At 52.8% G+C, this 20,154-nt stretch overlaps 1 long non-coding RNA gene across 2 annotated transcripts in view; it reads right to left on the bottom strand.

Moving 5' to 3' along the window:
* Positions 1-710: 710 nt before the first annotated feature.
* The window catches only part of LOC140597972 (uncharacterized), a 206,043-nt gene continuing 186,599 nt past the window's right edge, over positions 711-20,154 (bottom strand). For both annotated transcript variants that reach the window (XR_012000069.1, XR_012000071.1), the window contains one exon: positions 711-5,145. This is a non-coding gene — a long non-coding RNA (uncharacterized lncRNA). The remainder of the gene's footprint in view (positions 5,146-20,154) is intronic.

Consider the following 20,154-nt stretch of genomic DNA (forward strand, 5'->3'; position numbering starts at 1 on the left):
AGCCCCAGATTAAAGGAGCCTGAGAGACTTGACAATTCAACACACCGCACGTTTCTGGACTCAAGCCTCCTGCGATAAGGGAGGCTATCAAATCAACAGTGAAATCTGAGTGAGGTCTGAGGAGTGAATGCTAGTGAGAGATCCACGCTAACTTCCCAATTTGAGCTGTGCACTGTGTTTCCATAGGAAAATGTCCTTGTTTGTAGGACATACGCATTTAGGTTCTAGGGAGTGACACAGCATCAGGCCAGCAACTTATCCTCCTACTGTTAAAGAATAATGAAGCTCTTTGTACTGTCCTTGCCACTTTTCTGTTGGTTTGAAATTATTTAAAAATTAAAAATATATATATCTCTAAGAGACATACAGATGGCAAATAAGCCTATGAAAAGAAAACCATTAGTTACTTGGGAAATGCAAATTAAAGTAACAAAGTGACACCACTACACACATAACAGAATGGTTAAAATCCAAAAAAAAAAAAAAAAAAAAAACTGATAATACCAATTGCTGGCAAGAAGATACAGAGCAACAGGAACTCATGCTGCAGGTGGGGAGGCAGGCTGGGGCAGCCACTTGGGAAGGCGGTTTGGCAGTTTCTTCCAGAGCTAAACATAGTCTTACCATTCCACCCAGCAGTCATGCTCCTAGGTATTTATCCAATTAAACTGAAAACTTTAAGTCCACAAAAAAAAGTCTGTACATGAATATTTATAGTAGATTTATTCACAGTCACTCCAAACTGGAAGCAACCAAGATGTTCTCCAATAAGTGAAAGGACAAACAGTAGTAGATCTATTCAATGTAACATTATTTCGTGATAAAAAGACATTGCTACTAGACACGTAGCAATGTGAATGAATATTAAGTGCATATGGCCGAATGAAAGAAGCCAGTCTGAAAAGGCCACATAGTGTATGATTCCAACCACAGGACATGTTGGAAAAGGCAAAAGCACGAAGACAGTGAGGAGATCCATGGTTGCCAGGGGCCTGGGGAGGACAGAAACTCAACCAAGTGAAACACAGGTGATTTTTTTTTTTTAAAGGAAATGAAACTCTTCTGTATGATGCTGTGATGGTGGGTGGATGAGACGATGCACATGTCAAACCCATAGAATGCCGTGGCATGCACAATGAACCTTACTTTGTATACATTAAAAAAAAAAAATCCCTTAGGAGTCCGGAGAATCTCAGGATGGAATGCAGATGGTGACCAAAGAATTTAATCGTATCACAAACGTATGAAACAACCAAAGGGGGTGCTGACCTACATAACTCTGGAAATGAGTAGAACCTGAAGACTGAGGGAAAAAGGAACTGTGCATAAGTACTGAACTCTAGGTGATAAGGCATTTCCCACGGCCCAAGGGTTAGCAACTGTAAAACAGCTATGTATGAATTGGACAATTAAGTAAATGGATAGTGGATGATCGGGGCCAGGTGTCTCTCTACTGGAGTGGGAGTTTACAGATAAGCAAGGGCAGGGAGTCGCAATGATCTACGGGTAATACATTCAAGTTGGAGACATCAGTATGACCCGCATGTAGCTTAACAAAGATACATCTGGCTACATGTGGAAGTATTTACAGACATGTGTAGATACACAAGTTGTATACGCAGATCTGTTTTCTTGCTCTGCCATTTGAGAGGGCCTAGAAATGAATGCACCCATTGCCCAGATCTTAGGTTGTAATGTCATTCTCTGGTAAAAAGGAACTAGGGCTCTTTGGGGAAATGGCTGATCCTAGGACTGGGGTATACAAATGGAACGGAGCATCCTATGGCTCTAGAGAGAAAGAAGGTGCCCCGTAAAGGCACAATTGTGAAGGTCTTGTCAAAGGGACACAGCAACCAACAGCTTGGCAAAGCTGGAACAATCTGATCAACAAAATAAAGAACTTAGTATTGGATTATAACTCAAAGTGTAATAAAAAATATTTGTGAGTCCATATAATATAAATAAATTATTGATTAAATTAAATTAAGTATTTAAATATTTAAATTAAATTAAAATGTATTTAATTTAAATTTAATATGTAAATATTAAATGGGGGTAAAATAGACACATCTCCATGCAAAAGAGTTCAAAATAATTTATGTACACACCCTGCCCTAATGAACTAGAGCATAGATGCCCACTCCTTAAGCATCATGACTTCCTCCCAAAAGGTACAGTGTGAAAAGGGTGGGGGAGTAACTTTACGTGGGTAAGACTGACAAACACTACCTCTGTCAGGTGATCAAGGTCAGGGGAATAGCACGTACCTCTGATAGGATGTGACGAGGAGGTACCTGACCTCTGCGGTCTCCTTCTCCAAAACCCACAAGTCTCACCATGAGGAAAACATCAGGCAAATTCCAATTAAGGGGCAACTTACAAAATACCTGACCTTGAATCTGTTAAAGTCATCAAAAAACAAGGAAAGTCAGAGAAATTGTCACAGGCAGGTGGAGCCTAAGGAGACACAACAACTAAATATAATGTGGTATCCTGAATGGGATCCTGGAATAGAAAAAAAAAAAAAAAAAAGAAGAAGAAGAAGAAAGAAAGGATGTTAGGTAAAAAAAAAATAAGGAAATGTGAATCAAGTATAGATTTTTTAATTAATAAATTTCATTTTGCTTTACAGAAAAAATAAGCAGAAAGTACTGAGCGTTCTCATTGACTCCCTTAAACCCACACAATTTCCCCCTGTTTTTAACATCTTGCATTATTGTGATACATTTGTACAATTGATGAGCCAATATTGATATTTTATTATTAATTATTTTGGGGGATATTTTATTTTTTTTTAAAGTTTTTTTCTTTTTTAAAATTTTATTTATTTATGATAGTCACACACAGAGAGAGAGAGAGAGAGGCAGAGACACAGGCAGAGGGAGAATCAGGCTCCATGCACTGGGAGCCCGACATGGGATTCAATCCCCGGTCTGCAGGATCGTGCCCTGGGCCAAAGGCAGGCGCCAAACCGCTGCGCCACCCAGGGATCCCGGATATTTTATTATTAATTAAAAGCTACGTAGTATACAGTAGGCTTCATTCTTTGGGCTGTGCATTATTCTGTGGGTTTTCACGTGTATCCACCATGACAGAATCATACAGGAGAGTTTCAGGGCCCTTAAAATCCCTGTGCTCCAGCTACTTAGCCCTCTCCTCCGTCCCCGCTCCCCTGAAAATCACTGATTTTTCTCACTTTCTCTGTACTTTCTGCCCTTTCCAAAATGTGGTCTCGTTGGAATCATACGGTACGTAACCTCTTCAGATTGTCTTCTTTCACTTAGAAATATGCACCTAAGGTTCCTCCCTATCTTTTCACGACTCCTTTCATCTGGAATATACTGAGAAATACAACTGAAGTGGTGGGAGGAGTGGCAGGGGGAAGGATGCTTGGGGGAGGACCTCAGGGCTCCTGGCTCTACCAAGAGGAAAAGAACCCAGAAGTTTCTGTTTAAATGTGCTAAGCCCAAGGTACCTCCGGGATGTCTGGAAAGCAACGTGCTCCTTGCAGGGGCACAGTAAACGACAGCAAGGGCTTCCCGTCCACTGAGAGAGCCCAGAGTTCGAGCTGGACACAGGAGCAGACACACAGGTTAAGTGGCCCAGCAAAGACCCTTCCCCCTTTCTCACCTTAGTATTAAAATTTCTATGACGGTCCAGCGGGCCCCGGACCAAAGGAAGGAAAGAGTTCATGCAAAAACCATTCAAAGAACTAAAAATAACTCACTTATTTTCTCAGCTAGACTGGCTTTGCTCAAGTGTTGGAAAAGGCAAAGAAAAAAAAAAACTCAACTTGAGAGCAGAAATCCATGGCAACGAGCAACTTCTGTTTATGGATAGCATTCCGGGGAAGTTAAGTGTCTGGCTGCTACAGAGTAGAAGAAATGAATATGAAATCCTACATATCCATTTACTGTCCTCTGAGTGACAAATGGAAATTCATACCTGGTCTGTCTACGCCTGAGAAATTAAGTCCTACGTTTGTCTGACAAGACATGTGCCATGTTGTTTGAGGAGTTACGAAGGCGATCGCCTGGCGCCCGGATTGCTGACCCGGATTACAAATTGGCCTCCCACAGCGTGGATTACCAAGAAGAAGAGGGGACAGCAGGAAAGGGCTGGGTGTCAGTAGGTGTAGGCTCTAATTTCTAATTAAGACTCTTGTCATGTTTTTTTTTTTTTTTTCATGGACTCTGTTGACTGCCTTCCTCTTTCGATTCTCCTTTGTAGATGTTCGAATTGGTTTGGTTTCAAACATACAAAGAAGTCGTGACCCATACTCACCCATCCCTACTTATTTTATTTTATTTATTTATTTATTTATTTATTTATTTATTTATTTATTTATTTTTGAAGATTTTATCTATTTATTCATGAGAGACACGGAGAGAGAGAGGCAGAGACACAGGCAGAGGGAGAAGCAGGCCCCATGCAGGGAACCCGATGTGGGACTCGATCCCAGGACTCCAGGGTCATGCCCTGGGCCGAAGGCAGGCACCAAATCACTGAGCCACCCAGGGATCCCCCCCTACATATTTTAAACACCATCGAGAATCCCTTTCTCACTGTCCCGGGATTTCCGGTTCTTGGAATGCCAGTTCTCCCATTTATTGCAACAGACTCTCCGTCATGGTGGTTTGTAATTTATTATTGTGAATCCAGCTTCGGCAGGGGGGCCTCTGTCAGGGAGGCTCATGTGCCTGACAGGAGCCTCTGCTGGTTCTGTGACAGCCACCCCACCCCCCCATGACCCTGCAGCCTGGCTCTCATTTCCGACAGACCCTCTGTCAAAGTCACCATTAATCGCCATCTGTGTCAGAGCTCAGTCTCCGAAGACAAACCCCCATGGCCCCCAGAGAGACAGAGAGCAAACACCACAGGTGACCACAAGCGATTTTGGCGTCCCTCTCCCTTCACTTGGCACTGGCGACTGTCCTGAAAGATGCTTCTGTCCATGAATCAGGAGGTTCACATTTCACATCTTCCGCTGTGTCCTGCCAGGGCCTTCGGCCAACCAACCCTTGCATCAGCGACATCCCTCACGAGCTGAAGAAGCTGCTCTCACACCATAGAGACAGATTGGGTCTCCTTCACGGATTTGCTGGCACTGCCCGTGTTCCTGTTGTACAGCCTGGTGGTTGTAAACTGAAAAAAAAAAAAAAAAAAACCATGCTTCTAGAGAGTGTGACTAGAAACTTGCCTCTGCAGACCCACAGTACAGTCCGACTGTGACACAGCACCCCTTCTCTGGCTGCCACGCAGGGCTCAGCGACGCAAGACAGGTGACAGAGAGATAGATGAGGGAATGGCCACCAGAAGCCTTGGACCTTGGCATGGAGGGTAAGAAATGAGGAGAAAGAAGAAGACTGGCCATGCGGGACTGTGAACGATGACTCTGGAAGTCTAGAAGGGGAAGGAACCAGGAGGCCAGAGGGGCAGCACAGAGGACGGTGGGGGGGCACGATGGGCAGAGGTCCCTGCTGATGTGCAGGGGTTGGGGGGGGAGCCCAGGAGGCAGGCTGGCATCCTCCAAATGGGGTGGGAGGCCAACCCTCTGAGGCCCCCTTACCTGACAGGGCCGGGGCCTTGGCTCGGGCCGGGAGGTTGCTATCATTTTACCGCCCACCCTCCGTGGCCAGGAAGCCTAGGACTGCCGCACCTCTGTTGCCCTCCCATCAACGCTGCTGACACAGCGCGGCGGCCACAGGGGAGGCCTTGGAAGGGAAGAATTTCCAGGCCTGGTGATACCGCAGCTCGGGAAAACCGGGGACTCCCGGTGGAGCAGAAGCAGCCAAGCCAGCGTCCCTCCCCGGCCCGCTCTGCTGGACCTGCAGACCCTCACGAGGACACGCGTTCCTAAACCCCTTGGGCCACATGGGCGGAGCAGGAGCTCATGCCTACAGGCAGGGGGGCAGCACAGGGAGTGGGGGGCCACCCCAGGGACAGCACCAGACAAGACCCGGTCACCCAGAGAGGACTCTGCCTGCAGCACAAGCAGCAGGACCAGGTGCCCAAAGGGGAACCCGACACGCACACCCACCCCTGAGATCCCAGGCCTGGCGTCAAGAGGCGAGGCTTGCAGAACGGCTTGAGGCTCTGAACCCTCGGATTCTAATCCATTTCCCAAACACCTCACACATTCAAGGGTTTCATCAGCCCGCACCCCATGGCCCTAACACACATGTGCCCACCGTTCACGCTGTTGCCCAAGTATTTCTAGAGCCTTCCAGGTCACAGGCATGGTTCTGAACCTAGGAGGGCAGCGTGAATGAGACAGACCACGCCACCGTCCAGGCAGGGAGAGATCATAAAGCAAGGGGTGTCATTAAAAAAATAATAATACATGTTAGCGGTCATTATGTTTACATTACAAATAAAGTGACAGGGGCCGGGGGCTGGGACAAGAGCTGGTGCTTGGGAAGAGCACTTCTCACGAGGTGGTTTTAAGCTGCGATCCCAATGACGAGGAGAAGACTGCCGTGAAAGTAGGGGGAAGAAGTCTGCGGGCAGGGAAAACCGCAAGTGCAAAGGCCCTGAGGCAGGCAAGGGCTCGAGGGGTTCCAAGGACTGGAAGAAGCCAGGGTGGCTGGAGCCTTCGGTTCCGAGGAGAGCGGACCGGGGCAGGCAGGGCCGGGGCAGGCGGGCTGGGGTCTACCCTGAATGCAGCAGGAAGCCACTGGAGGGTTTTGGCAGCGGGAGCCTGCTGCATTGGTAGGTGAGACCGCCAGTTAGTAAAGAACCCTGACTCCCGCGGCCTGGCCCAGTGCTTCTCAAACTTCCTTGACGACGAAACCCTTTAATCTGGAGCCCCCTCTCCCTTTCACCTACTCCTGTGTTTCATGGAACACACAGCGGGAAATAAGGCTGTCTGCTTGCTCCTCCCGTCGTGGCTAAATTCTCATTTGCGAAAGCCATCTGCTTTGCTGGTTTTGCCCATGCCGGGTGGTCTGGACAGGAGATTAGATTTACTTGACTCAAAAAATCAATTGTTCCAGCATCTTGGGGGAGCGTAGGCAGTGCTTTTTCCTTTCTTAACATAAGGAGTCAAGAAAAGAATTTAGGAACCAACCGACTCCCAGTCGAGTACCCATCATTTACAGACCCAGCTTGCTGACGGTCCCAGAAGATACCAGAAGCGGGGATTACACCCGAGCAGACTCCTCGGTTTCTTCACTTGGGGTTTTGGGGTGTCTGTAGCATCAGCAGAACCCCGCCAAAAAATGACATTACCGCGGAGGCTGAACGGTGATGGCTTCAAAAAAGTGCCAGTTACACACTTTAAACACGCAGGCCACTATCCTGATCAGAGTAATGACTAATACCCTATGTGCCAAGGCAAAGGTGAGACACAAGAGCTACCATGTGCCCGTGGCGGGATCAATTATCATACCTCAGTGGGACGACCACGCACTCCTCTCATCACCGGGAGCAGGAGATTTTGCGCTAAAGGTTCTCACCCAAATCCCACTGTTGTACATCATCCACAAAACATGACACTAATGTAAGCATCTTGGAAAACACTTCCATGTACACCTGTTAACAGTGGGAAAACAAACTAATCTGAAGTCAGCAAAGTCGCGGCTCTTCAGGGAGTGAACGACGTTGCCCCCCGAATCAAGGTGCGGAGCTAACTTCACAGCCAGGTCAGTTCATGGGCTCGAACCGCGCGCATCCCTGAGGCCGGACGATGCCAGGATTCTGGCTCTGGGTTCGGATCTGCTGCTCGGGCTGGGGAGGCATTTTAGAGCCTATCCAGACAGCGTGTGACACCCTTGTCCTGCTTCCGGGCTGACCTGGTGTTTGGGAATTAAATCACTTGCTTGGGACTCGAATCCACACTTTATAAACCCGACTGTGACAACTGGAAAGGCCTAACCTCGGAGATGACACCCTCGTGTTCTACAGATAGAGAGAGGGGACACAAGAAACACAGGGCATTTGGTTTTCGTGGTGTGGCAAAGGCCCAGCCAAATGCCTGCGCGTGGGACGTGCAAGGAACCGCGTGGCCACCCGGGCCAGTGCGCACCTCTCCACCCGGAGAAAGAGCTCAGGTAAGTCCAGCTTGTGGCTTTCCAGGAGCTACTGGCTGACGATGTTGTGTGGTTCTTTGGGCTTCGGTGGTGCCCGCTTCTGTGTCTGCCTCTGTGGCAAAGGGAGAAGGCTGTCCTCTCGATTCCCTTCCTAAATTACTGGGTGACTCCCGACACATGTGTCCTCGTGGGGCCTTGCCTCCGCACGCACCTTCCAGAGACTTCCACAGCAGGCCACAACTGTGGTTTGCTTCAGACTTTTCATGTGATTTAAATCTGAAATTCTTGATGATGACTTCCACCCCTGGGAGCTCTGTTAGCAGCTGGGCCGCAGAGACAGGAGCAGGCCAACCAGGGGTCGCGCCCGGCCCGCCAGCACAAGTTGGCCAATCCCCTCGCCAGGTTTCATCCGCTGTTCCTGGGACCTCAGGTGTCTAGGAGCCAAGGGGAGCTTTCACGGGTTGGTAGTAGAGGAGTGGATGGTGAGGAGCCGCACTCAGGTGCTCAGGACGCGGACAGGCCACGTTCTGAGTCCGCAGCAGGTGTCATCCCTGCTCAGGAGGGCTCAGGGAGGATGGCACAGAGGTGAGGCTGGACGGAGGTGGACGGGGTAGGAGGGCAGGCGGTGATGGGGTGTCCTGGGGCAAAGGGTCAGCCCCAGTGACACTGGCCTGGCTGGAGAAGGGAAGGAGGGTGTGAGAGAGAACCAGTGGGCACCAAGCCTGGGCAAAGCGATTCTCAAGAAAACCCAAGACAGCATTAGTAGCAGCCAGCCGGAAGACCACTGCCCAGAAGGAGCCCTGTTGCTGGTGCCTAGAGTGAGACTCTGGAAAGGCCGACAAGAGTCATTTCAGTGACAGCTCCCTGACCACAGACAAAGGTCATTTCTAACAGCAGGGCTTCAAGAAACTGAGGTGGGTGGGCCCCAAATGGGACACCTTCTCACCGTCCCCACCACCCTTTGCTACCACCAAGGGGGCAGGTGGGAACAGCCTTGCTAACCGCTCACCCCTGAAATGCGGGAGGCCTGAGGTCCTGGGGAGGGCTCTGTGGCTGCCCTCAAGCTGCAGGACCAAGGGCCCCGGGGTGGCTTAAACACACACCGTGGCCCTCTGATTCAGCCACCCGGTGGGCTCTGAGGCTCCTCTGGGCGGGAACTACAGGGAAGCCCCAGGCAAGGCCTGTCCCAGCCTCCTCTGGAAGAAAGCTTTACCCCGGGGCTTTCTTGGGCTTCACACTCAGAAAGCTTAGCATTTGAGACCAAATTCAGTGGCTAAAAGAAAGAAAGGGGAAAAACAAAAAACAAAACAAAAAAAAACCCCTCCTTTCTGACAAAGAAGAATTTTTATCTGCAGGTCTCAAACTTCCAGGGCTGCGCTGAATGGAGCCCCGGGGTGGGTGCTGAGGGCGCCTCTGCCAACAGGCTCCCGAGCAAGCAGCCAGCCAGCCAGGGACTCAGACAAAGGCGAGGGGGTTGGGGGACACACAGGAAGTGTCCCCGAGGGCACAGAGAAAGTCCACTCGACCTTTCTCTACAGGCAGCTCCTGGCCGGTTTTCACCTGGAATATCTTTGGCCCACATCCAGATTAAATGCCAGTTAGAAAGCCCTGCCCATTCCCTCTTTCTGGGCAGACAGCAACAGTGGTGAGCTCTAATCATTTACAAAGGTCACGATCGGGAGCGAGCCCCGGAGCAGTCATTTAAAATTCGATTGATCCCTATTTGTAGTCAAGGAAAGAAAATGGGCACTTGGGCTGTATTGTAATTATGAGGCTTCCAGGCAACCGTAAATAGATGTGCAGTCTCCATACCGGCAAATACCTGGGAGAAGAAATTATTACTCTGGTATTGCACGTTGCTAGGAAAGGTTGAAGATAAAATTGCGCATAAAAAAAATCAATCATCTTTTGGCTAATTTGCCCGGCTCACCACCCATCAGGGTTATCACAATTATCAGATGTCTGCTGAATATATTAAGAGGACGGTCTAACTTGCTAAAAATGATCACCAAGAAAGCAAAGGCCTCAAACGCGGTGGGGACTCTGCAGAGCTGACATTTGGGGGCTGGGTGAGCTCCAGGGGTCACGAGCACAAAGGAAGGGTCTGTTGCTGAGGGACAAGGAAGGGGGCGGAAGCAGGGCTCCCCGGAGCGCCAGCTGCCGTGTCCAAGAGGCCCTCCGGCCTGCGGGCACTGCAAACGCCATCCAGAAGGCCCTGGGGCTGAGGACGGGGACAACGGGCCTCCCCGCCCCGCCGCAGGAGGAAGGCCTGCTTGTCCTGTGAGTGGCAGACGGAGAGCCCGGGGCCGGCACGTTCTGTGCTGCTCAGCCACGCTGGGCCAGGCCTGGAGCTCTGACACCCGAGCGTGTACCCCTCGCCACACGCCACCCCCCCCAAAAAGCATGATCAGCCCCCACTACTGATGGGGAAACAGACACACTGAGGTTCAGAAATGTGGCTGAGGTCCCCTGGAGGCCAGTGGCAGAGGGAGGTCCAGAGCCAGCTGGAAGTAGAGACCACGGTGGTGGGGCGCCTCATCCCATCCCTGGTGGGGTCGCACCCTCACCTCCCACAGAGCCGAGGGCAGCGGTGGCCGTGCCCACTCTCCAAATCCGTGCCTCCCCGGCTTCCACACCCCTGAGGAATCTGCCCCCCTTGCCTCCTTGGGAAGCACAAGCCACCCTGGCAAAAAGTGACTCTTGGGTAGCGGGGCTGGAGGGCTGGCTGCGATTCTGCTCGGGGTCCGGTTCTCACATCTGCTCGCTCTTCGTGATTCCCACCTGCACGGTCGCTACCTACCAAGCTCCACGACCGACAACGCCTCTCTTGGGAGTGACGCACAGGGAGTCAAGACACCCTTTTTCCCATGTGGAATCAGCAGTGCTGGACACAGCAGGTGGACTGGGCGCTGATGGAGAGCCCAGACGTACAGCCTTTTCTGGGAACCAACCTGCCACCCTGTGGCAACCTCTAAGAGGGCTCTATTGTTAGACCCGAGGACACTTACTGCTCAAAATCTTCCCCAGGGAAATAATCAGGGTGTACACAGATTTATCACAAAGATGTTGACCACAGTGTTGTTTATAACATGAAGAATTGGGAGGATCTGAAACATCCGGCACTTGGGATTGATCAAGTGAATGATGGATTGGATAGAATGTTGACGGCGATTGCAGCGCTATTTTATAGAAAGAGTTTAGGGAGATATGAGAACATGCTTATGAAGTAATACTAAGCAACCGCTAGCACAAAACCCAGGTGTAAAAATTATATAAAACCTTATAAAGAGAAAATGCTTAGACAATTCGGGATTATTGGGGAATGTGGTTCTGCTTTCAACCCCATCCGTTCTTTTCAGAACCGTCTATACTCTTTTCTTCCTCCCCACGCCCACAGCAGCCCCAGGGACCCCACTCAGTTTCATCCGAAGGTGCTCTCCTGTCTTTTCTATTTTTAAGATTTATTTATTTATTTGAGAGAAAGAGAGAGCGGGTGGAGGAGGCAGAGGGTGAGACAGAGGCCCCAAGCAGGCTCCCCGCTGAGCGTGGAGCCTGACACAGGCCCGACCCCCATGGCCTGAGCGGAAATCAAGAGTGGACCGCTTAACCAACTGACCCGCACAAGCAGCCTTTTTCTGCCTTTTTGATTGTTGCTGTAAAATATACAAAACAGATAATGTATCATTTTAACCATTTCTAAGTGTCCCAGGTCAGGGGCACTAAGTATGTTCACACTGCTGCGCACACATTACTACTACCCATCTCCAGAACACGTTTTATCATCCTGAGCAGAGATTCGGCACCCACGAAACAAGACATCTCTGCCCCTCCTGCCCCCAGCCCTGTGTCACCTCGGTTCTACTTCCTGCGTCTAGGGGTTAGCCCATGCTAGGAACCTCGCACGAGTGGAAGCCTCCAGCATTTGTCCTTCTGGGCCTGGCTTCTTTCACTCAGCGCATCACACCTTCGAGCTTCACCCGAATTGGCGCATCCACCCCGCCCCTAACCTCCACAGAGTCCCCTCTGAACCCCTGATCAGTGGTTGTTCCCATTTAGCAGCTGAGGAAACTGAGGCTCATCAGGGTAGGGAGGGGACCTTTCTTTGGTTTGACGAGTCCCTCACCTGCTGCTGGCAGGAGACCCGCCAATGGAGGTCCAGAGGCCGGGAGGTTCAGCGACCGGGCCCCTTCGCCCCGAGTTACCTAAGGCTGGACCTGCGTGAGGGCACCCACCCCCAAATCTGGAGACTGACGGCACATTCCAAAGGCTTGCCTCGGGTGGCCGGGGTCTTGAACAAGACTCGAGGCTCCCACCCTTCCGGGGAGCTGGGCCCCGGTCCGCCCAGTCCCAAAGCACCGCTCTGGCACCCAGGCCTTGCCACCTCCTCCCCCCGCTCCCATCCCCCGCACCCCGCACCCACCCGAGGCATAGGGTGAGCGGACAGCCGTGCCCAGAGCTGATTTCCAGTCTCCCTTCACACCAGTCCTCTGGGGGCACTTTGTGACAGGCAGGACAGTGGGGACTAACTGTCCCAGGAGCTGGTCTCCCCCCCACACCCCCATACCCCCCCACCTCGACCCCCAGGGAAGCACTCCCACTGGGAACCCTCCACTGCAGCCCGGGGGCGGGGGAGAATCTGAGGAAAGCCAATCTCTGTAAAGCCGGGGCTCCCGCGACCTAGTCACAAGGGCTGATTGAGGCAGTGGTCTCTAAGCGGGTACCCTACCCCTAACACGCCGGTCCGAGGGAACACACACCTGCGCCCCGAGTTCCCGCCACGTCCACTCCAGCACCCCGGGGTGGCCCCTCCGCAGCAGGCCGGTCCCTGCAAACCCCGCTCTGTCCAAATGTCTCCCACTGTCCCGGCTGGGACCGCACGGGGCCTCTTCCCTCGCCGCCCTGCTTGCTTTACCTCCGTGAGTCCATCCTCCCCACGAAGGCCAGAGTGACCTTTTTAAAAACGTAAATCAGATGGCGTCATTCCCTGCTGCTAAAGCTCCCTGGCCTCACCTCGAAGCCTCCGTGGCTTCCACGCCCTGCGGGATGTGCCCCAGTGGCGCCCCGTCTCATCCCTCCCCCGCCCTCTCTCTCATTGCGGCGGGCACATGGCTTCTTCCCTCTCCCGTGAGCACCTGCCCCAGGGCCTTTGCACTGACGCATCCTCCTCCAGCCCTCTGCCCGGCTGGGTCCTTCTCATCCCCCACAGTCAGTGCTGTTGTCACCTCCTTAGAGAGGCCTCTCCTGACCAGTCCCCCTACGTAGCCCTGTCACTTCATCCTGACGTAGTTCTTCACGCATCTTATCCATATCTAAAAAATTTTTTTTAAGATTTTATTTATTCAGGAGAGACACACACACACACAGAGAGAGAGAGAGGCAGAGACACAGGCAGAGGGAGAAGCAGGCTCCACGCAGGGAGCCCGACGTGGGACTCAATCCCAGGTGTCCAGGATCAGGCCCTGGGCTGAAGGCGGCACTAAACTGCTGAGCCACCCGGGCTGCCCTAAAATTGTTTTTTATTACATGTTTCCTCTGTGGGATCAGAAGTTTAGCTTGCGTGCATCACTGCCATATCCTCAGGGACCATCACAACACCAGGCTCTCAGGAATGTGCGTTGAATGACAAATAAAAAAGTCTTTTTTTGAAAGAGGTTTTTTATTGGAGCGTGGGAGGGCACACGATATCGCACGCGTGTCAGGGCATCGCCGTACACTATGCTGCGCGCGCCACAGGTGTAGCGACCTTCCACGACCATGCAACGCTATTGCAGTATCACTGACTTGTCCCAGTGACTCACTCATCTCATGACTGCAAGTCCGTGCCCCCACCCCCATACCCCTTCTTACCCATCCCTCACCCTCTTCCGTGGGCAGCCGTCACTTTGTTCTCGTATTTATAGGTCTGATTCTGCTTTGTTCGTTTTTTCATTTGCTTTGCCTTTTACATCTCATGTGTGAGTGAGATCGTGGGGTGCTTGTGTTCCTCTAACTTATTTCCCTTAGATAATGCTCTCGAGGTCCATCCCCGTGGTCGCAAGTCGCACGATTGCATCCTTTTTCATTGCTGCGTGAGACTCCATCCACATCTTCCTTGGGGCCATTCAGCAATGCCCCCTTGACTCCAGCTGGCTCTCTGCCTCTGTCCTGAAGGAGTTGTCCCTGCTTACTGCCTCCCCCTCACCGCGTTACCCCCACCCCCGAGCCCCCCTTCTACTCCGTGGCAGCTGCTTCCACCGGGACCATGAGTGTCACCCGCTCTGGTGGCTTCCAGAGCCTCAGGTCGACCTGTCCGGATGCACAAACCCAGCCCAGCGCTGACTGGGCCCGGCTTGGTCCCCCACCCTTGCTTCTCTTACTGGGTTCCCCGCTCCAGCATGTGGCCGAGCCAGAAACTCAGGAGCCTGGAGCAGGTGCTTGCTGTGTCTGAGCTACCTCCCCTGGGCACACCCGATTCAGCACAGCAATCGTGACCAGTCCCGGGCACACGGCCTGGGTCCCACCTCAAGCGCCTCAGCACCCACCAGGCTTTGCGGTGGCCACAGGAGGCCGTTAGCAGGAGGTGGCGGGATAATGCCCCTGGACCGATGTGACGGCTAATTCTATGTGTCAGCTTGACTGGGCCACGGGGTGCCAGATGTCTGGTCAAAGTGCTTCTGGATGTGTCTGTAAGTGTGTTTTCAGATGAGATTAACACGCGCATTGGTAGACTGAACAAAGAAGACTGACCCCCCTCGTTCCAGGGCCTTCATCCAAGCAGCTGAAGGTCTGAATAGAACAGGAAGACTGGCCCTCTTGTGAGTGAGAAGCAATTCCTCCTGCCTGGTTATTTGAGTTGGAGCATCAGGTTTTTTTCCTGCCTTCAGAATTGAGCTGAGGCACCCAGGTGGCTCAGCGGTTGAGCGTCTGCCTTTGGCTCACATCGTGACCCGGGGTCCTGGGATCGAGTCCTGCATCAGCCTCCCTGCAGGGAGCCTGCGTCTCCCTCTGCTGTGTCTCTGCCTCTGTGTGTCTCTTGTGAATAAATAAAATCTTTAAAAAGAAAAACAGAATTGAGCTGAAACATTGGGTTTTTCTGGGTCGCCCAGCTTGCTGGCCACAGAGTTTTGGAACTTCACGTAGTCAATCTTCATAATCTCGTGAGCCAATTCATTATAATAAATATCTATCTCTCCATCCTGTTGGTTCTGTTTCTCTGGAGAACCTAATTCAGGTAACCATCAACCAGCGGAAAATGGGAGCCCATGGATAAATGCCTCAGCTCCCTGGGCTTCCGAGAGACGGTGAGAGGAGCACTGCACATGGTCACTTGCTCCATGTACCTGTCGTGTACCTGTATGGTGGCCTCTCCCTTCCCTGCCTTGCTGCCTCTGTGCTCACCTCCTGCTTCCCGGACTCACTCCTGCACCCATAGCTGAGTCCCAGGCTTGCTGGTGGCAAGACCCGACCTGGAGACATCCTAGGTGCCGCCCGCTCCCCCGACAGACACGGCCACTCAGGCCCTGGTCCGGTGGATCCCACCCCTAGGTCTGTCTGACACCATCTATACTGGTTTCCTGTGGCTGCTGTTAACAAAGTCGCGAGACTCGGTGGATTGAAACAACAGAAAGGTGTTCTCTCACAGTCCTGGGGGGCAGAGGTCAGGGAGCAGTGTGTCTGGGCTGAAATCAAGGTGTCAGCGGGCCTACGCTCCTTCCAGAGGCTCTCGGGGTGCATCCGGCCTGCGCCTCTCCCAGTTTTCTGTGGTTATTGGCGTTCCCTGGCTTGTGGCCACATCACTCCTCTCTTTGCTTCCGAGGTCACATCGCCGCCACCTCTACTGTGTGGGTCCAATTTCCCCCCCTGCCTCCCTCTTATAAGGATCAATGTGGTGGCATTTAGGGTCCACCTGGGTAATCCCAGATAATCACCCCATCTTCAAATAATCACAGCTGTAAAGCTTGTGTGTGTGTGTCTGTGTGTGTGTGTGTGTGTGTGGTAAAAGCTCACATTCACTCACAGATCCAGGGATCAGAACCTGACATCTTTGGGGGGCTGTTATTGAATCAGCAGAATCATACCATTACCCCTCCCATGGCCTCCTTTCTGGCCCCATCAAATCCATTCTCCGGGCTGTAACCAGAGATGCCCTTCTGGAAGGCAAACCTGCTCAGGTCTCCCCATGCTCACGGACCTGGGATGGCTTTCCGCTGCCTGTGGACGTGGTGCCGATGGCCTAGCCAAGGCCAAGGCCTCCTGCACAGTCCCTTGCTCCCCAGCTCCAGCCCCAGATGCCTGGGGCGCCACGGAGGCTCTGGGCCCCATGAGTGCACAGAGGGCACAGCTCCAGTGTCCAGCTGACAGGCAGGAATGCAGACGCCAGATTTTTAAGAGAACCCCAAAACCCAATGTTGGTTTGGTATGGTTTTGAGTGTAAAATCTCTTGGTATTTAACTGTTGGCAGCAGATTAGAAAAAGAAACAAATATGACCCAGTACAGGCTACACAGAGCGGTCTGCAAGCTGCCCCTTTGCAACCTCTGCCCAACAGCTGGATCAAGCGGCTCCTGCTGCCCCAGGCCTTTGCCTGCTCTCACCCCTTTGCTGGCAACGGTCCCCTGGCCATCCCGCTCCAGCCTCATATGCTCCTGGTCTGACTCATCTCTGCTCTCCTTTGTTCTTAGTTTCTGCCTCTGGTAGGATGACTCCTGCCCCGGCTCACGTCCTCCTGCAGGGACGGTGCCTGCCCGCGGGTCTCTGCCTTCCCCCAGACCATGAGCCCCTGAAAGCTGAGGACGAAACCCCTAGTAGCAGAGACTCTGGCCCGTCGGGAACGCTCAACAGATATTTGCACTCTGAGGACTATGTCTTCACCCTTAAGAAAACAACCAGTGTTTTATTTTCAGAACCCAGCCACGAAATCACCAAGTTTGGAAGTATAAATACGGGTTAAAGTTGTCCCAAAATGAGCTCTTAAATTTAGACGTACGGATTGTTTGGTCTACTCCGGCACAGGACATACGGGGGGCGGGGGGCAAAAAATAGATGCCGTCTGCATCTTCTGGGCAGATTCAGGGTTCCCTGCTCTGAACGCGGTTGGCTGTGGGCACTGGGCCGCTCACCCCGCCTTCAGCACGTGGACACCCGCACCCATCCTCACGTAGGTTTGCACACCCCCTTACCCAAGTGCACCCGCTCTGCTACGAGCACCACTAGTCATTCTCAGGAGTGCGAGTGGCAATCGCTTCGCTGCCTCGTGTATACCGACTTGGCCTTACTTGGCATTGTGGCATCCCGAGCCCCCGACCAGGAAGGAGGGAGGTGTCACCACTTTAGGAAAATTAATTATTACTGGGAAGGGACACCACAAAACGTAGGATGGTCCCCTCACCTCCCCCCCGCCAAAAAAAGAAAGCCTGTTAAGAGAGTTCATTTTACAATAACCAATACTAAGTAATGAAGCCTAAGTCCAGAGATTAACTCGTGCAATCAGTCTTTGTTCTAGATGGGTTTAGGGGAGGGGTCCGCCAGCATCTATTTGGCCTAAACGAGCCGGAACAGTCGCTCCTGAGACGGAACAGAGCGACTTTGTGCTTTCCAAACTGTCTGCCAGCAGCACACATCACCCTCAGAATCTAGCAAAAAAGATGAAATTTTTTAAGTGTGTGTGGAAACTGTTAACTCAACTGGCAGAGGCTTCCCAAGAGCCCACGATGCCGCTGGACTCGGGGTGGGGGGTGCTGAGGGTGGGGGCACAATGGGAGGCGGGCGAGACTTTGCCCTCCAGGCATTTGCCACGCACTTTGGGGAACATGAGCTCCACGAGTGGGGCTCAGGCCACGGCAGGGGCTGTGCTTGGTGGGCAGGCAACAGGGTGAGGCCGGGGGGGGGGCGGGGGGGCGGGCTGAGAGGGTCTCGTGTCCCAGGAGAAAACCTTCTGGGGTTTTCAGTTGCTATTTTATTAAAGACTTACTTATTTATTTGAAAGAGAGAGAGAGAGAGAGAGAGCACGCATGCGAGCAGGGGAGGGGCGGAGGGAGAGAGAATCCTCAAGCCGACACCGCACCGAGCGTGGAGCCCGACGCGGGGCTCGATCTCACCACCCTGAGATCATGACCTGAGCTGAAACCAAAAGTCGGATGCTTACCCGACGGAGCCACCCAGGCGCCCCTTCCTTGCTATTTGAATACTGCTTTCATTTCACTGTGGACGTGCCCCACATCTTGGTGTTCTTGTCACTCATGCCACTGAAGCAAATGACTCGCTAAAGGAACAAAATCTGGCACCAGTGTGTTCTTTCCAAGGAGGGAGACCCGGGCTTTGGCCGGAGTCCTGATGGCTTGTGTGGCTGGGGCCCCTCCTGAGAAGCCTTGACTAGGTGCCCTGGCTCCGTGAGGGGACCATTTCGGTGCCCGGGGGACACAAGCGACGCTGATTAAATCTCAATGGGTTACTGGTTCCCCCAAGCATCTTCTCTAACCCTGGACACAAGCAAAGCCTAACGGCCCTTGGGAGCGCCCTGCAGACAGAGTGGGCTCGTGCCTGTCGAGGACCTGCTAGAGAGAACTAGGCCAATCTGGGGAGCTCCTGGGCTCCCCTAAGTCGGTACTTAGACATCACTGTGAACCTCAGCCTCAGCCGAGATCTGAAACACTCGCTCCAACGACGGGACTCATCTGGGGAGCAGAAGGTGCTTTCGCCCAAGGAGATGAGGTGGTGCCCAGGGGTCCCTAAGCTAGAGAGGCGTCCAGCCCTGGGGCCCTTCCTTCTGTCTCCCGCCTGGTGCAAGCCTGACCACCCACCACAGGGAAGAGGGACTTTGTTTAACACACACACACAAAAAAAAGAGGGACACACCATATCAAGTTGACAGCTTGCAACTGTCACTTTCCGACCAATTTAGAAGTGGCAGTGTACTCCGGTGGTGATGAATTCATCATCGTGTCCAACACCACCTGGACGGCGGGTGTGCACGTGGCTGGATTTTCTCTCCCACGGCTGGAACCCCAGAAGCTGTGAAGCAGGGCGTCTCACACAGCTACGAGCTGCAACTGCTAGATCCCCGAAGAGATGGTATTAATTTGCTCTGATGCGTGATCCCGGGGTCCTGGGATCGAGTCCTGCGTCGGGTTCAGGGGGAGCCTGCTTCTCCCTCTGCCTGTGTCCCTGCCTCTCTCGCTGTGTCTCTCATGAACAAATAAATCTTGAAAAAAAAAATTCGCTCTGATGCTTAGTCCCCTCAGCCTCCCCACCCCTCAACACCCGCCCCCCCCCCATCCCAGACTCATTCCCTGAGCTGGAGCCCGAGCGAATCATTGCAGCCCCTGAACACACTGTGCGCATTCGCATCTCCTTGCTCTGCATTTGCTGCTCCTTGACTAGAAAACCCTGCCTCTCCCCCCACCCCATGCACACCTCAGTCGTTCATCCCGTAAAACTCAGCACCAGTGTCACCTCCCCCGTGATGCCACCCTCTGCCGGCTGCTGCTTTTGATACTTAGTCTCTGCAAACACGCCTCACTCTGCCTGGCTCTTGTGAGCTCCTTAAAGGCAGGGGATGGTGTCTTTTTCATCTTTGCATCATCCCTGGTGTACGTGCACTGACCCTAGCACGTAGGGCAGGGGCTCCAGTCGCCTTTGAGGGCCTGAACTACCTGTTCGGGAAGTACTGCACGCCCACGCAGCAACCTAAACCTTCAGTAAAATGCTCAAGGTCAAGCAGGTAGAGGGGCTCTTACATGAGGTGGCTGCTTTGGTCTGTGAAGTCGCTGGCACACTAGTACCCACTGTTTCCTCCCTCCCCACCCTCTACATCCGATGGTCCCTGCACCCAGGGCCAGAGCTGTGTGGAGGGCACACGTGCCAAAGCAGCCAGGCACACCTGGGCACCCTCCTAGGGAGCCCTGCGGACGTGCACGGGCTGCTGCAGAGCCAGAGCGCCGGGGGGCGGGGAGGCAGCTGCACATTGGGTGAACGGTGTGAACAGTAATGCTGCAGTGAGAGGCACCCCTGGTAACAGGGACCTGACTGTGTCCCCCGCCCATGCAGCTGTGTCTCCTGTCACTCACTCCTTCTCTGGCCCTGGGAGCCACTTGCACCCTTGCACGGGGCTGTGCGTTTCCATGCCTTTGTGTGTGCGCTGAGCTCCC

The sequence above is a fragment of the Vulpes vulpes genome, chromosome 1 (assembly GCF_048418805.1).
Source record: "Vulpes vulpes isolate BD-2025 chromosome 1, VulVul3, whole genome shotgun sequence".
NCBI lineage: Eukaryota > Metazoa > Chordata > Mammalia > Carnivora > Canidae > Vulpes > Vulpes vulpes.